Genomic DNA, 14,112 nt, shown 5'->3' on the forward strand with positions numbered 1-14,112 from the left:
AGAAGACGTGTCAGTTGTAAGGCATTATATAAATTTTTGTTATGAAAAAATGATTCCTAATTTAGGAATGAGGAAAACTCAGATCATGGAGTTAAGTCCATGGGAAAGCTGGATAAAGTGGAGACTGGCTGAGGCCAAGTCCTGTGCTTCTTAACTTCCTTCTTTCTGATTCTGTAACTGGCACCTTGGCTTCTGTATGTTATGGCTTCTATATTAAGGATGGAAATACTAATATTATATATAGGAAAGTATTTTCCTAGACCTTAAAATTTATTCTTTGTCTCTAATTTTAAAAGAAATTCAAACATTTTTGTGGACCTTAAAAAGACTGTGGACACTAGGAACTGAACCTACTGTGCCTAGTGGGTAAGTCTCCCTGAATTCAGATCTTCTGCCTTTCCAGCCCATTATGCTTTCCTCTATACAATGCTGCCTCCCACAGTCAGGGAGGGAGCCAAGTTAGCTGCCAGCCACAGATTGAGAACCAGAGCTGGAAAACTGGGCCTCCAAGACAAGGGGGCACAGGGGTTCCTCTTCCACAGGTGGGCTTTGTTGCCAGACTAAGTGAAGCCACTTCTTGCCAAGGTGTTCTTGAGAGGGGGCTATCTCCCCCCTGTTTGACAGTGTTCTAGGGACAGCCCAACTGCTTCCCTGTAGCCCTGAGTTTTTCTCTCCACTCCTTGCCTTACCCCAATAGGAAACACTTACCTGTTATGGAAGGCCGACTATGAACTGAGAACTTTATATGTATTATATCACTGGGTCTACAAAATATACTTACGAAATGGGCAATGTTATCTCCATCTTACAGAGGAGGAAACTGACTCAGGAAAGCTAAGAAATTTTGCTCCTGGCACTACATGGCTGTGTACTTCCTATACTGGTTCGTACAGCATAACGCCTTCTGCCCCCATTGAACCCCAGTGCTTTCCTTCTGGAAAGAATGACTCAGCTGCCCTCAGAACAGGGTGTGTATGGGATGGGCTTAGAACTCCTCGTCCACATTGTTCATCGCTAATTTGGGATGCACCTTTGAATATCCCGCCAGGATAGGAGGTTGGTGGAAGACCCATGGCCCCCTCAGCAGGAAAGCAGCTCAGCCTCTCACCCAGAGTGGGGCAAGACCAGCTGGATGAACCTCAGGTTCCTTTTCTTAGAAGACTCCGTGCTTCTTTGGACCTCTGAGAACTCTTTGTTAGTGGGGCATGTGATAAAAAGGAGAGAAGCAGCCATCACACCTCTCAGATCAAGCCTAGGCACACAGCGTTTGTGTGAGAAGTAGAAAAGGGCGCCCCACTCTGGACGGATTATTTACAAAAGGACACCTCCAGGGGGCATTACAAATTGTTAAAATGTCCTTTCCTCTTGGCTGTGACACCCAGTGCAGGACCCAGGCTTGGCGTGGGGGTAGGGGTTGGATTGCATTCCCACTCCCTGAGTAACCTTTCTGCAGGACCTAGGACCCGTCTTAGGGGCCTCGGTCAGGGATTTCCCACCTTCCATATTCCAGAATCTCCAGGCTTTCCAGATGACATCCAATATTTTCCACCTCCCAACAGAAGAATCTAGATTGACCTCATAAAGAACATCTGTTTAATCTTTGCGGTATAAACCAAGTTGTGGGCGTTGAAGGTTCAGGCTTTGCCTTAGGCGAATTCCTTAACTTCCATAGGCCTCAGTTTCTCCACCTTGAAAATGAGGCTACTGAAAACAATCTTGCAGGGCAGTTTCAATGGATAGACCGCACAGAACACCATGCTGGCACATAGTTGGTCTGCAACACCATGTGGCCCATGGCCCTCAGTTAGCCGGAACCTGCAGGATACCCACAGTGGATGCTGTACACGCAGTCCCCACAACTCCTACAAGCGCGGAGGTGAGGGGACCCGGCTAGCCCTCTCCTCCCGGCTCCTGCAGACCCCTCAAATGCAGGTAGTTTGGCAGGGGCCGGGAGGGCCTAGGAGCTCTGCACTGCAGCCACCTGCGCAGCGGCTCTGGCAGAGGGCGCGCTTCCAGGCGCCCGGGGCAGGGCAGACTCCCGGCTGCGGGAGGCTTGGGGGTCAACGGGGTAGCGCACGCGGCGAGCGAGAGGGCAAGCAAGGAGTTAAGCAGGGCGGGAGGCTGGGCGCCTGTCAGACGCGAGCATGTGCAGTTTGCACCGCATCCGTACTATGGGTGAGTGCCGCCGCCGCCGCCGCCGCCGCCGCTGCCGCCGGGGACTCTGTCCGGCCCGGGCAGCGGCGGCTGCAGTCCCCTGGCCCCCGCGCCACCGTGGCGGGCGCCGACTCACAATGCTGTACTAGAAGCGGCAGGGGAGGCCCGGCGATGTGGGGGAGGCACGGCTGGCAACTCCGGGAGGGGGGAGCCTGAGCGCCGGGCGTGGGGGCGGGGAGCAGGCGGCGCAGGAGAGCGCCCGGAGTCCCGGCGCGGGAGGAGCAGCGGGAGCGAGGCCGGTTGACGGCGCTCCTGGCCGCACCTGCGCCCGGCAGGCGGCCGGCCCTGCCCTGCCGCTGCCGGCGGCCGCGACCCCGCACTGGTAGGTGCCCCCGATGCCCGCAGAGAGGCCTTTCCGCCGCCCGGAGAGGTGGCTCCGCGGGGCGGGCAGCGCCGAGTGCGGGGGTCGCGGGCGATGGTGGTGATGGGGAACACAGGCGACCGGGATGGGGCCCCTGCCCCATCCCGCTTCCTCTTTGCTTTCGGTTTCGAAGCGGCTGCCCCGGCTCCAGATCTAGCCGCTGATTAGATGGTGTGCCCGCGCTTGGATTCCCTGAGGGGGATGGGCGCACAGGGGGGCGTGTTGGGGAAGGGGTGCTCGTTGGCAACTTTCCCCGCCTGAAACAAAGGGGTGTCGGGGACACGCGAGGGGAAGGGACCAACCTGGGATCTCCGGCAGCAGAAGGTTGACAACTCCCTTCCTCCAGGCAGAGAGCAACCCTTAGGAGCCTCCGGAGGGTGAAGCGGGGCGCCAGTCTGGGTGGAAACTAGGGAGCCAGGGCTTGGGAGTGGGAACCACAGACCCTCCCTCCTGAGTTTGAGGCTGAGGACTTTCCAGAAGGGGAGGGAACCGTGCAAAGATGACCCTGCTGCCTTTCTCTCCTGGGTGTATGGAAAAACTAGGTGATGGTGGACTAGGTGATGGCATACCCTAGGGCCCGGCCCAGCCCCCTGGCTCCCACCCCTCCATCTGCCCTCCCTGATCTCCAGTCCTCAGTGGGAGAGGCAGGGCTGGGATGGGGACCATTACATCCCTGTTCACCGGCCAGGCAAGGAGACACTGGCCTCTTTTCCAGGTGTCTTCCTTTCCCTCTTTCTATGTCCAGTCAGAAACTGACCCCTTCTCTTCCCTCTCAGGACTGTCTCCCTCTTTCTCTGCAGTTTCCTTGGGGTGATGTTTGGTTACAGAGCCTAGGGGGCAAGTTGTTCACATGCCGCTTCATGCCCTCCCAGGAGGAAAAGAGCAGGACCCAGAGAAGCTGGACAAGTGTAACCTTGGGGGCTCTGCTCCTCAATTCTCATGTGTTCTCAGCACATAGTAACAAATTAGCTGTTACTCTGGCCTTCAGACTCTGGTCATCAGGAGGCCTGGGTTTTCTCTTTGCTATAACCAGGAAGAAGGGTCAAACGGAGGGCTGAATGGCCTGCCCTGTGGGTAGTACAGTGTCTTTCTCTTTAGAAAACAATTGGGCTAGGTCCCAGCTCCCAGCACCTTGTGTCTCCAGGAATGAGGTACCTCCAGATCTAAGCCATTTGTATGTGACCACCAGATTCCATCCTGTGGTAGGACTGCCCATTGCCTTTCTTTCTCTTAGAAAGGACAGCCCTTTTAAGAGTTGGTTTTTCCCCCGGTTGCAAGGCAGAGTTACATCTGCTTGCCTGTGGAGACAGAAGGTACTGGGGCGGGGGTGGGAGTGGGGTAACTGGACTGCTGGGTGACTCTCCTGCCTGTTCCTGTGGATGAGCTAATGACACAGTGGTTGGGCCAGGGGTGGGTATGCAGGACACCTTGCTGTAGAAGCATGGAGGGGTGGGCTGAGATGAGGCTTGGCCCTCCTCCCTAAGGCTTTGTATTTGGGGACAGAGTTGGGTAACTGGGGAGACAGTGGCTGGACCAACTTATATATCTGGCTCGTGGAGGGACATGGCAAGCTGACTTAGTGTTGACTTTGACCACTGAAAGGTACAGGAGTGAGGGAGGTTCCAGGACTACTAAGGGGTAGCAGGAGAAAAAGAAACACCTGAGTTGTAGAGCTGTGTTCCTGGAACTTGTGGTTGAAGTCAGATGCAGGTGCTCGACCAGAGAGCACCATCAGCCCTACTTCTAAATGGGCAGAGATGAATGGTTATTGCTCAGCCCCTACTGGGTTTATCCCAAGCTATTCATTCAGAGCTGAGCATAAAGATACGGACGGCTCACCTCTCCACCCCCAATGGTGTGACAAGGGGATTTTCCATGGATTGTTCCTCAAATGTGCTGACTGTAAGATGGGAAAATAATACTCCTTTTGAATTCCTCTTTGAAAGTGATGAGGCATGACTTTTTATATTTGTAAGGTGATTTTAAGAGCCTCAGGTCCTTGAATAAAAGATGTTAAATGAGTTAGGAAGTCTTACACTGTGTTTGTTTCTCTTGTATCAGATTTACGTATTGTTTCTAAAGAGAAAGGTGTCATTTTTGGGGAAAGGGCTAAATTACAGCTTGTGTGACTAGGAAAATTCAGTGTTGGTTTTAAAAGTATGTGTTTTAATCAGAAAGGCCCTTGCTGCAGCACCTGGGCAGCAAGTGTCTTTCTGCCTCTGCTCTCCTGATGTCTTAGAGCTCCTTCCCAGTAAGATTTTCCTGGTAGACGGTGTCCAGTCTGGATGTTAGTGATGGTCACCCTGCAAGCTCTGAGAAGGGTCTCTGATGATGTTGGGGACACTGATGTTATAAGTTGAGACCTGGGTGAGGGTAGTAAAGTGAAGCTGCTTGGTCTTATCAGAAGCCATATCAGATCTGGCTGTCCTTGAGCGAAGGGAAATCTAACCCTCACATAGCCTGGCTGTTTTTAAATTTGTATCCCTTTCCTTTCCTCCTCCCTCCTCCCCTCACCCCCAATTTACAGACAAGATAGTTTGGGTTTTATTTTTTTCATTGCAGGAACATTCCTTTTAAGGTGTGGATAATTTCTGACTTGGCAAACTCTCAGCTCCCTTTGTGGCAACACCTGGCTAAGGAGGGAATGTTGGAAGGGATTCTGATGTTCTGAGTAAGAAGACATTTAGCCTTTCTGGTCAGGTCTTCTGTTGACTCCACCATTACCTCTCAGAAACCAGAGGCTTTGTATTTGAAAACTAAAGTGTAAGCTGATTTCTGGGGAAAGACAAAGAGGTGGCACGTTTGGTTATGAGTTTCCTTGAAGGAAACTGAGTCACATTGAGAGTTGGCACACTGGCTGTGGTGTGTGTGAATGTCTGTGCTGGGGAAGTTTTCCTTTCCTGGGATTTAAGAGTGTTTAGACACAGGAGACCCAGGGGTTATACTTTTTCATTATGAGATAAAGATGTGCTGTCAGAATTTAGGCACCCATGTGCTTGGTTTCAGATGTACATTTGCCTCAGACTTTGAGCTGTGGAATGCTTCATGCTGATGTGATTCAAGGAAAAGGAAGTGGTTTTCACCCCTGCAACTCACATCCATAGATAGAACTGAGGCTGCGTATGTAATTTTGTCACATTTCCAGATAAAAAAGATGGCCTGCTCCCTTCCTTTTGCTCACATCCATCCTGCAGGTGTGGACTCTCGCTCTCCTCTGCCCTAAGGCTGTCCTCAGTGTTCATTTTAACCTCAGTTCCCCTCTGTATAAATTTAGTGGGGTAAAGGTCACAGAATGATTTTGGTCCTTAGCTCCTCTGAAGGATGGTTCCACCCTCTACTGATGTTGTTGCTTCTACCTTTGGGGTCGGTTACCATCCAGTGTGGCCATTTGAGGAGGAACCAAAGTCATTGCCAATTCTTGTTTCTGAACATCCAGCTCTCCATTATCCTTCGCTGTGCTGGATCCCCAACAGGGAGCCTGATATGCTTTCAGGGCCGATGGCGCCCAATGTAGCGGGTATTGTAGAAGGGACAGTGTCCTTGAAATTAGGGCACACAGTCCACATGGGCCAGACTTGGGTTCTCAGATGGCTCCTTCCTGCTGCTTCATCCTCTAGAAGCCCAGCAGTTTAAAAAAATAAGACTTGCATTGTCAAATCCTAACTTAATGTAGGGAAATCTAATAGATAAGAGGGCCTAATCAGAGTGCACTTTCTGCCATTCCCTTCACTCCAGAAGCCCTGCATTCAGAACGCACTGGATTAGCCATTTCTGACTGCTTCTGCAGTTAGACTTGAATGATGAATGCCTTCTAGCTGGTTCATTCATACGTTGTTTCCTTTCAGTTTTTAAGAGGCACCCCATCACATGAGTTTCTGAAATGGTCTGTTTTCATCAGAAAGGGCACTCACCCTGAGTTTTCGTAAGGCCTTGACACCAGCCCCGAGGAGCTAGGGATGCCAGCCAAGAAGGAGACTGAAGGGCCACAAAGAGAGGATTCTTTGCTGGGCTTCTGAGCGATGATTCATGCTTCGAGATAAAATGTGCTTCCTGGGGCTCCATGGTTTCGTTGCTTGTACCGTCAGTGGAGGGACAGGCCCTGGTGCAACAGGAAGTCCACCTTGTAGACAATAACTGCCATTCTTTGGAGCAATGGTAAGGACCTATTTTTTAGCTTAACCCTGGTCTTCTTTTTCACAGCTATCCTTGGCCAGACCCCATTTTAGTCCCTATCCTCTAGGACCCTCCCTCCCTCTCATTCCTAATCAAAACGCCTTTCCACAGCTAGGAATAAGGCATCCAGGGCATTTGTATTACTTTCATCTACCTTCTTAAATATGGACCAGAAATATTAATCACCACTGGACGACACAGCAGCGACTCCACATTTTTGTTTTGTACTTGGATTTTTGCCAGCCATAAAAAGGGAGATTACTGTCCTATGCTGATCTGGACATGCCTTAAAGCTTACATATAGCCTGCACAGTTTCTAGCACATGGTGATTGTTTATTAAATCATCAGCAGTGGTACTTGGATATGATCAGAGACCCAGATTTCTAGGTCATTGGGCAATGATGTCATTTGCATAGGAACTGATGATTGGCAAAAGCTTCTGGAATCAGGAAATCTGGGATCACTTCCTGACTTGCTGTGTGACCTTGGACAACCCATTTCGGCTCTCTGAGCCTTAATTCCACAAATGGAGCTTCAGCAGTCTTCAGTGATCATAGCAATAATAACAATGACAACCATCATTTATTGAATACTTACTGTATGCCAGGCATTGGTCTAGACACTTCACATATATTCTCCTTCTCTCACAGCAATGAGGTAGCTACTATTAATTATCCCCATTTTACAGCTGGAAAAACTGAGGCTCTGAAAGCTAAAGTGATTGCACACGTCACACAGCTAGCAGGTGTCCAAGTTGCAATTTGACCTGAGATCTGTCTGATTCTATTGTGTTCTATGTATTACATGATGGGGCAAATGTTGGCGAGAAGGTAAAAGTGGAGGTACTATTATTAGTTAAGCTACAAGAAGGAGAGCTGCTGTGGATTAAATACAGCTAGTGAAAAAGGAGGTGGAAGTCCAGATTCTTATTTGAAAAACATTCCAGTGAATGTTTGGGAAGAAGAAAAAGGTCGGTACCCTGCATTGGGGAAGTAGACCAGATGGCCTGGGAGTTACTGTAAGGAGAACAGACTTTCTGCTTGGCATAGGATGTATCTCATAAACCCCATTTCCTTTTGATGCCAGTTTTTTTCTCATGCTTAACAGGCTTTCTGGGCAGCATTTTTTTCTTTCTGTTACCCTATTGCCACTAGTCATAGTAGCTTATCTTTTCAGATTCTTGACTCCAGTCCTCATCTTCCAACCTAGTTTCGGGGCCTTCCCCTGCCCATAATTACAGTCCATCTGTGGAGACCTGATCATGACTCTGGGTCCTAGGTACACTCTGCAAAGTAGAGCAATTATTATACTCTCCCGTTCTTCTGTGAAAGTATTTGTGGCCATTGATTACTCCATTCAAAGGTGACCAGTTAGTTCGTTGAGATGATTCTCATCTCTTCCAACCTTGTTTGTTCCAGGCAAGTTAAACCTGATGAAGCTCTTCTACCATTTTGAGGTGTCTGTGAAAGAAGAATGAAGGTTGAGGTGGTGGCTTGGAAAAAGGGAGCTGACACACTTTAAAAGTTAGCACGATGGCATATAATGGAGCATTGTGCTAGGGGTCAGGTAACTTGGATTCTTGTCTCAGCTCAGTGACTCTGGGCATGTCACATGAGTCCTTGGGCCTTTAGTTTCCTTATCTGTAAAATAAGAATGTTGGAAGAGATTCTCTAATATCTCTTCCAGTGATAATGCTGGATGATCCAACAAAATCTATTTAATTTGGTCCCTTCTCAGGGCATAACTCAGCTGGTCTGGAACTGTAGGAAGTCAGAGCTGGGAGAGCAGAGACTGAAGGAGAAACCCCAGAAGAAAGAAGCCAAATTGGAAGCTAAGGGGTAAAGCCAGAGCTGGAGTAAATCCCTTCTTGTGAGGGGGCCTGGGTCGGGTCATCCTACCTTTGACTGTTCAAAGGGGGCAGCTGAGAGGTCTGTACTCTTCATATCCTAAACCATGGGGAGCACCCGTTATATCTTGTCTTAAAACTTAAGCTTCATACTCCCCTAGCTTTCCCCAGTTGTCCCCAAGTGAAGGCAGCAGAGAAGTTGTACTTTGGTGTTTTATGTTCTGCACTTGGATTTGGCAGATTCCGGGGCCTGGTCCAGCCCAGGATCCCCCCAGGGCTCCAGGACTTGAGAATGTTGGCTGATGCTTTCCACGTGACTCAGTGCTACTGAGAGCAAGCCTGCTCTTTGCTGCTCTTGCTCTACCTGAAAAGCGAGCTCATACCCTAAGCTCAGCTTAGGAACTCAGGGAGTCACAGCTTCTCAGTTCATGGAAGTGGGTCATCTGGATTTCCCTTTGAACAAAGCCATTTATCCAAGGACCCTCGGCTATCCATTGATACAATCTCCTATTTTCATTTTATCATATTCAAAGTTGAGGAGCAAATGAGTTCCCACTGACCACCCCCACAACCAATCTTTTCTGTCCCTGCCTGCCTTGCTTTTTTCCCTTAGTTCCTTATTGCCCCATACTAGTTATTTCTGATGGTAGTTATCATACCAATGGGAATATGAGAGATGATTTTAGTTGGTATAGGGACAAACATTCCATTTTAATAGCCATGTTTCTAATGAGTGTAAAGAAACATGACTCATTGGGATGTGCTCGTAAAGCGACTTAATTTTGTCTCCCACTGTCCCTTAATGTTTATTAGGTGGGATTAGCTCTTTTCTTGCCCTAGGATGAAAACTCAGGCTCCATACCTTCTTGGGTCATTCTTAGGTAGTAGCAGTTTCTGTGGTCACTTTAAGTCACAATTAAGTATTGAATATGTCTAGTCCTTTGTCACTGGGATGGGGAGGACAGGAAAATGCTCACTTGGCCAGCACTGTTGTTTTCCAGCTTCCTGGGCCTGGCAGGTATTTAATGCTGATTCTTTCTCTTGTGGTCATGGTTTCTCAGAGACTCCCCTGCTCTGCCCTCAGTTGCTGGGATCATTCACTTCTAGTTGTCTCGAAAAGAGCAAATTATCCTCTATTCTAGATTATAATTCTTTCCTCAGCCCCTAAAATCCAGTGATGCACCTTCAGCCAGTTTTGGCTAAGGTCCTTCAGTCTGACCGAGGGGCCCTCTTGGACAAGATGTGCTCTGACCTTATGTTAATACCAACAGTCTCTTGCATGTGGCCATATTAGTCCAAGGAAACAATCCCATATTTTTTGGTGCAGTGAACCTGGCAGTGCTTGCTGACGCCCTTCTGCCCCCACAGCTCAGCCATCTTCTGTGGCTCCTCGGATAGCAGACGGGCAGCCTGTGTCTCACACCGTGGACGTCTTGGGTGGGGGTCAGAGGCCAGTCCACGCTGTCCTCCCATGTGCAGGGTCAGACATCAAATTTCCAGAGTGGTCCTGTTGAAGCCTCTCTCATTGCTGGGGAACATCAGCTCTGTTGTACTTGGTGCCTTAGTTAAGACTTTAGATTTAACATCTGGTTATATGTGTATCATTAAAACCATGACTGTCATCCATGATTTCCACGGATATTATTACTTAGGACAAGGCTATGGTATATACGGGGGCTGCCAAAAAAATGTATACAAGTGGACACTTAGGTCTATGTTGCCCAAGCAGTAGTTCACTGTAATCAGAAGGGTCTGGACACTGATGGTAACCACTTTGAGCACCTCTTGTGAGTGTAGAAGTCAAACGTGACTTGTATTCATCTTTTGTTGTTGGTATATATTGAGTATTACAATTTCATTTTTCCCACAGGACCCATCAGCTCCAAGTCAAGTTGTTGTCCTTTCAGTCTTAGTTGTGGAGGGCGCAGCTCAGCTCCAAGTCCAGTTGCTGTTGTTCAATCTTAGTTGCACGCGCTCTAACCAACTGAGCCATCTGGCCGCCCAGGAGTTCAGCGGCAGCTCCTTGTCTTCATGCTAGTTGCGGAGGGTGCAGCTCGCTGGCCCATGTGGGAATCGAACCGGCAACCCTATTGCCCAGAGCTCACACTCTAACCAACTGAGCCAACTGTCCACTGAGTATTACAATTTTAATACAGTTTTCCTTTCATAAAATGTGTATACAATTTTTTGGCACCCTCATATCTAACTAAAAATTTAACTTCAATAAAAATGTTAACAACATCTAACACATATTGAGTACTTATACTACCAGGTACCGTTTTCAGTGCAGTAAGCATGCTCTTTCATTTAACCCTCATGAGGGAGGTACTTGTATTATCTCTATTTTGCAAATGAGTAAACTGAGTCTAAAAGAGAGGTTAAGCAGCTTGTTCAAGGTACACAGTTGGCATCTGAGCTGGATACAAAGTGGGAAGATCTGACCCTATGGTGTACACTTTTAAACCACTAGGCTGTGTCTCTTCCACAGGGTAAAAGGCAGCCACGGCAAGCCATGCAGTCAGAAGGCAAAAGATTGGGAAATGCTGCCTCAGGACATAATTTTTGCGTCTTCACTCTGGCATTCAAGCTCTCCACGCATCGCTTTTAGCTGCTTTTCCAAGGACTCCTCCTGTATCCTAACCAGAGCCTAATCCACATGGCCGGCTAACCGGCCATCAACACGCCCACCCCGTACCTCATTTATTTCCTTGCCTGGAGGGCCCTTATCTGCTTTGCTGGCTCCCCAAGCCAAAGTCCGTTTAAAAGTCAGCGTTCATCTTTGTTGCAAAGATGTATTTGACCCAAACCACTTCAGCTGGGATCTTTTACTCCTCTTGTAATTTCATCACTAAATTGGCAACGATTATGTGCTTTTATGCAAGGAGCATTGCAGAACAGTTAGCAAACCCAGATTGTGATCTCTGCCTGCCGTTAACCGCCTGCCTGTTACTAACTTATACAGGGCCTTCGACTTCTCTGAACCTTGTTTCCATCATTTCTAAAGTATGGTATGGATTAGCTTCTGAAAACTGAAAACCCTTCAGTTTTCAATATTCTGTGATTTATGTTTACCTTCTTGCCCCCATTGACTTTTAAGTTCTTGAGGGCTGGAATTGTGTCTTGTATGTCTTACTACCTCCCTAGGACTCTGCACAAGGCTTTATACACAGACGGTGTTTAATATTATGTGGGTGCAAACGTAATTGTGGTTTAAAAGATTAAAAATAATTACAAAAACCACAATTACTTTTGTACCAACCTAATATTATTAGTTGGTTGGCTGGTGGGAAATGCTGCTTGTGTCTGCTCTGGGCTTGATTGACTTTCAGAAATCACCTTCTGCTGGGAGATCACCAGTGAAGACTTTGCGATTCTCTTTTCTGCATAAGTTTATAACAAACATTTGGGGTCCAATTTGCTGCTTTTTTTCAATAAGAAAGCTATGTAATACTATTAAGACTCACCATTTCAAAATCTGAAACATTCTAAAACTGAAAGCTTTTATTTAACTCGTGTGATAGCAAAACCTGACTTGGCCACTGGTTGTCTATCTGCTCTGCAGAGTATGGATATTCAGAGATGTAGCTGCAGAAATGTTCATGTATTTGATGTGGGGAGGGGTGCTGCCTCAGACCCTCAGACCCAAAGAGACTTGTAATCAGGTTCCTGGATGTGCTTCCTACTTGTAGGTGTTTCTTTGGAATCCCTAAACCCAAGTGAAATTTAGGTGTACAGCTACTCGTTTGAGAGTCAGTCTGTTAACTCCTATAGCTGCTTTGACCTGATGTTTAAACATTTCAAAAAAATTTACAAAGGCTCCTATAAAAACATGAAAATTGTAGAAAAATGTACAATGATGGAATCTAACGTGTCCCATTCATTTTTCTGGTGAGGAAACTGAGAGGAGAGGTGGCAGAGTGTTCGTGGAAGAGCCAGGCTCAGAGAGCCCCGTTCCTGGACTTGCCGTTAACATTCCAAGCCAGCAGGCTGCTTGCTCCCTTCCTTTCTCCCTGGGCTTCAGGGTCCTTAGGTTGGGGAGGACACGTTCGCTACCACCTCTTGATTGAAAGCTACATCTTTTGTTTTTCTTTTCTCTTTGTCCTTGATTGGCAGTCATGGGCACTCCCGTGGGAATTTAGGCCTCCTTTCCCCCACCATTAAATAACCAGCCCCTCTCAGAGTCTGGGCCCTGAGGATATCTGGCCTGCCTATTTAACCTACTGGAGGTCCTCTGAGATCATTTCTCTCTACCTATTGCTGTCCACAATTCCTTGCACTATAGCGTTTTCCATAAATACATACATATCCTTAAGCATCCTCTTACAAACTGTTTACTCATCTTCTCATCCATTAAGATGATACTCTCCAGACCAAGCCTGGCACCCGTGTCTTTGATGTCTACGTATCTTTGCCTCTGGATGTTGAACCATTTATTATTTCCCATGGCCCTTACAGATGACTTGTGGTCTTCTACTTATTGTCATTATGCTGGAAAATGCTAAGATAAGGTATAATTTAAATTCATCGTAGAAATGAAATTTCCCACAGGTGCCCAATTGAATAGTTTTCTTAAGCCCTATAGATTTACCACATTGTCCGTATACCCCTCACTCACAAGCTTCATGTAGATACCTGTAAAAGACCATTGAATTTATTGTGTGGGATTGATCATTTGAAGCCACCCCGATTCTGCTCACCCCTTCGTTCCCCTTAGCACTACAGTTTCTCTTGCTTCTAGGGGCACACGATATAGAATGGTGCCCCCTTTTTATTTAGCAAATATTTGTAATCCCTCCTAATTACCTTGAATAAAATTTATAGGTAATATGACCTACCTATTTGTATAAGTTTAAAAATATCAGTAAAATGCCTTAACTGCAATAAAAAAGAGAAACAAGGGACAAGTTAGTTATAATACAATATCACATTTTCTAAGCAGTAATTGCTTGGGCATGACTACACAGAAGACAGAAGGAAGGGGTCTGATGCTTGAACCTATACATAGAGTTCCTGAGAACGTAACAGCCACAAATACCTACAAGATACAGGTGTGTGGTGTGAGTGACTCCAATACCAGGAGAGGTGCTGCTGAGGTTGATGGGATTTTCCAAAATGGTGAACCACTCTCGGTAAAATTCCAAAGAACATAAAGTATAGTATCCCTTGATTTGTACTCCAGTGGCATTCCTGGACAATTCAGTATATGTTAAAACCGTACAAAAATCTTCTGTGTTTATTTCTAGATGCAGATAATTACAAATGGACTTTTCACCTCTGAATGTTCGGTGGACCATTCTAAAGTCACTTGGGAGAGTTCTTTTGTGGGCTGTTGTGGAAATTGTAGGATGTCTGGCAGTGCCTGTGGTACTCCCTACCCACCGTGGTGCTGATAGAGAGCCCCCTACCCCGGGGGGGGGCCCATTGAGAACTACTGGTCTGGAAGAGGGACCAGAACCAAGAACTGGGAGACCTGTGTCCTAGGTCTGGGTTAGAGAGCCTTGATATTTGTGTGACCTT

The 14,112-nt window shown here is 47.4% G+C and overlaps 1 protein-coding gene across 5 annotated transcripts in view; it reads left to right on the top strand.

The window, feature by feature from the left end:
• Positions 1-2,049: 2,049 nt before the first annotated feature.
• TMEM229B (transmembrane protein 229B) overlaps positions 2,050-14,112 on the top strand; it is a 44,142-nt gene continuing 32,079 nt past the window's right edge. For 3 of the 5 annotated variants that reach the window (XM_033107234.1, XM_033107235.1, XM_033107236.1), the window contains exon 1: positions 2,358-2,536. The gene's annotated coding sequence lies outside the window, so the exon portion shown is untranslated. Of the gene's footprint in view, positions 2,176-2,357; positions 2,537-14,112 lie in introns of those variants that run through there. The other 2 variants (XM_033107232.1, XM_033107230.1) reach the window with 2 other exon arrangements.

This window comes from Rhinolophus ferrumequinum, chromosome 6 (genome assembly GCF_004115265.2).
Source record: "Rhinolophus ferrumequinum isolate MPI-CBG mRhiFer1 chromosome 6, mRhiFer1_v1.p, whole genome shotgun sequence".
NCBI lineage: Eukaryota > Metazoa > Chordata > Mammalia > Chiroptera > Rhinolophidae > Rhinolophus > Rhinolophus ferrumequinum.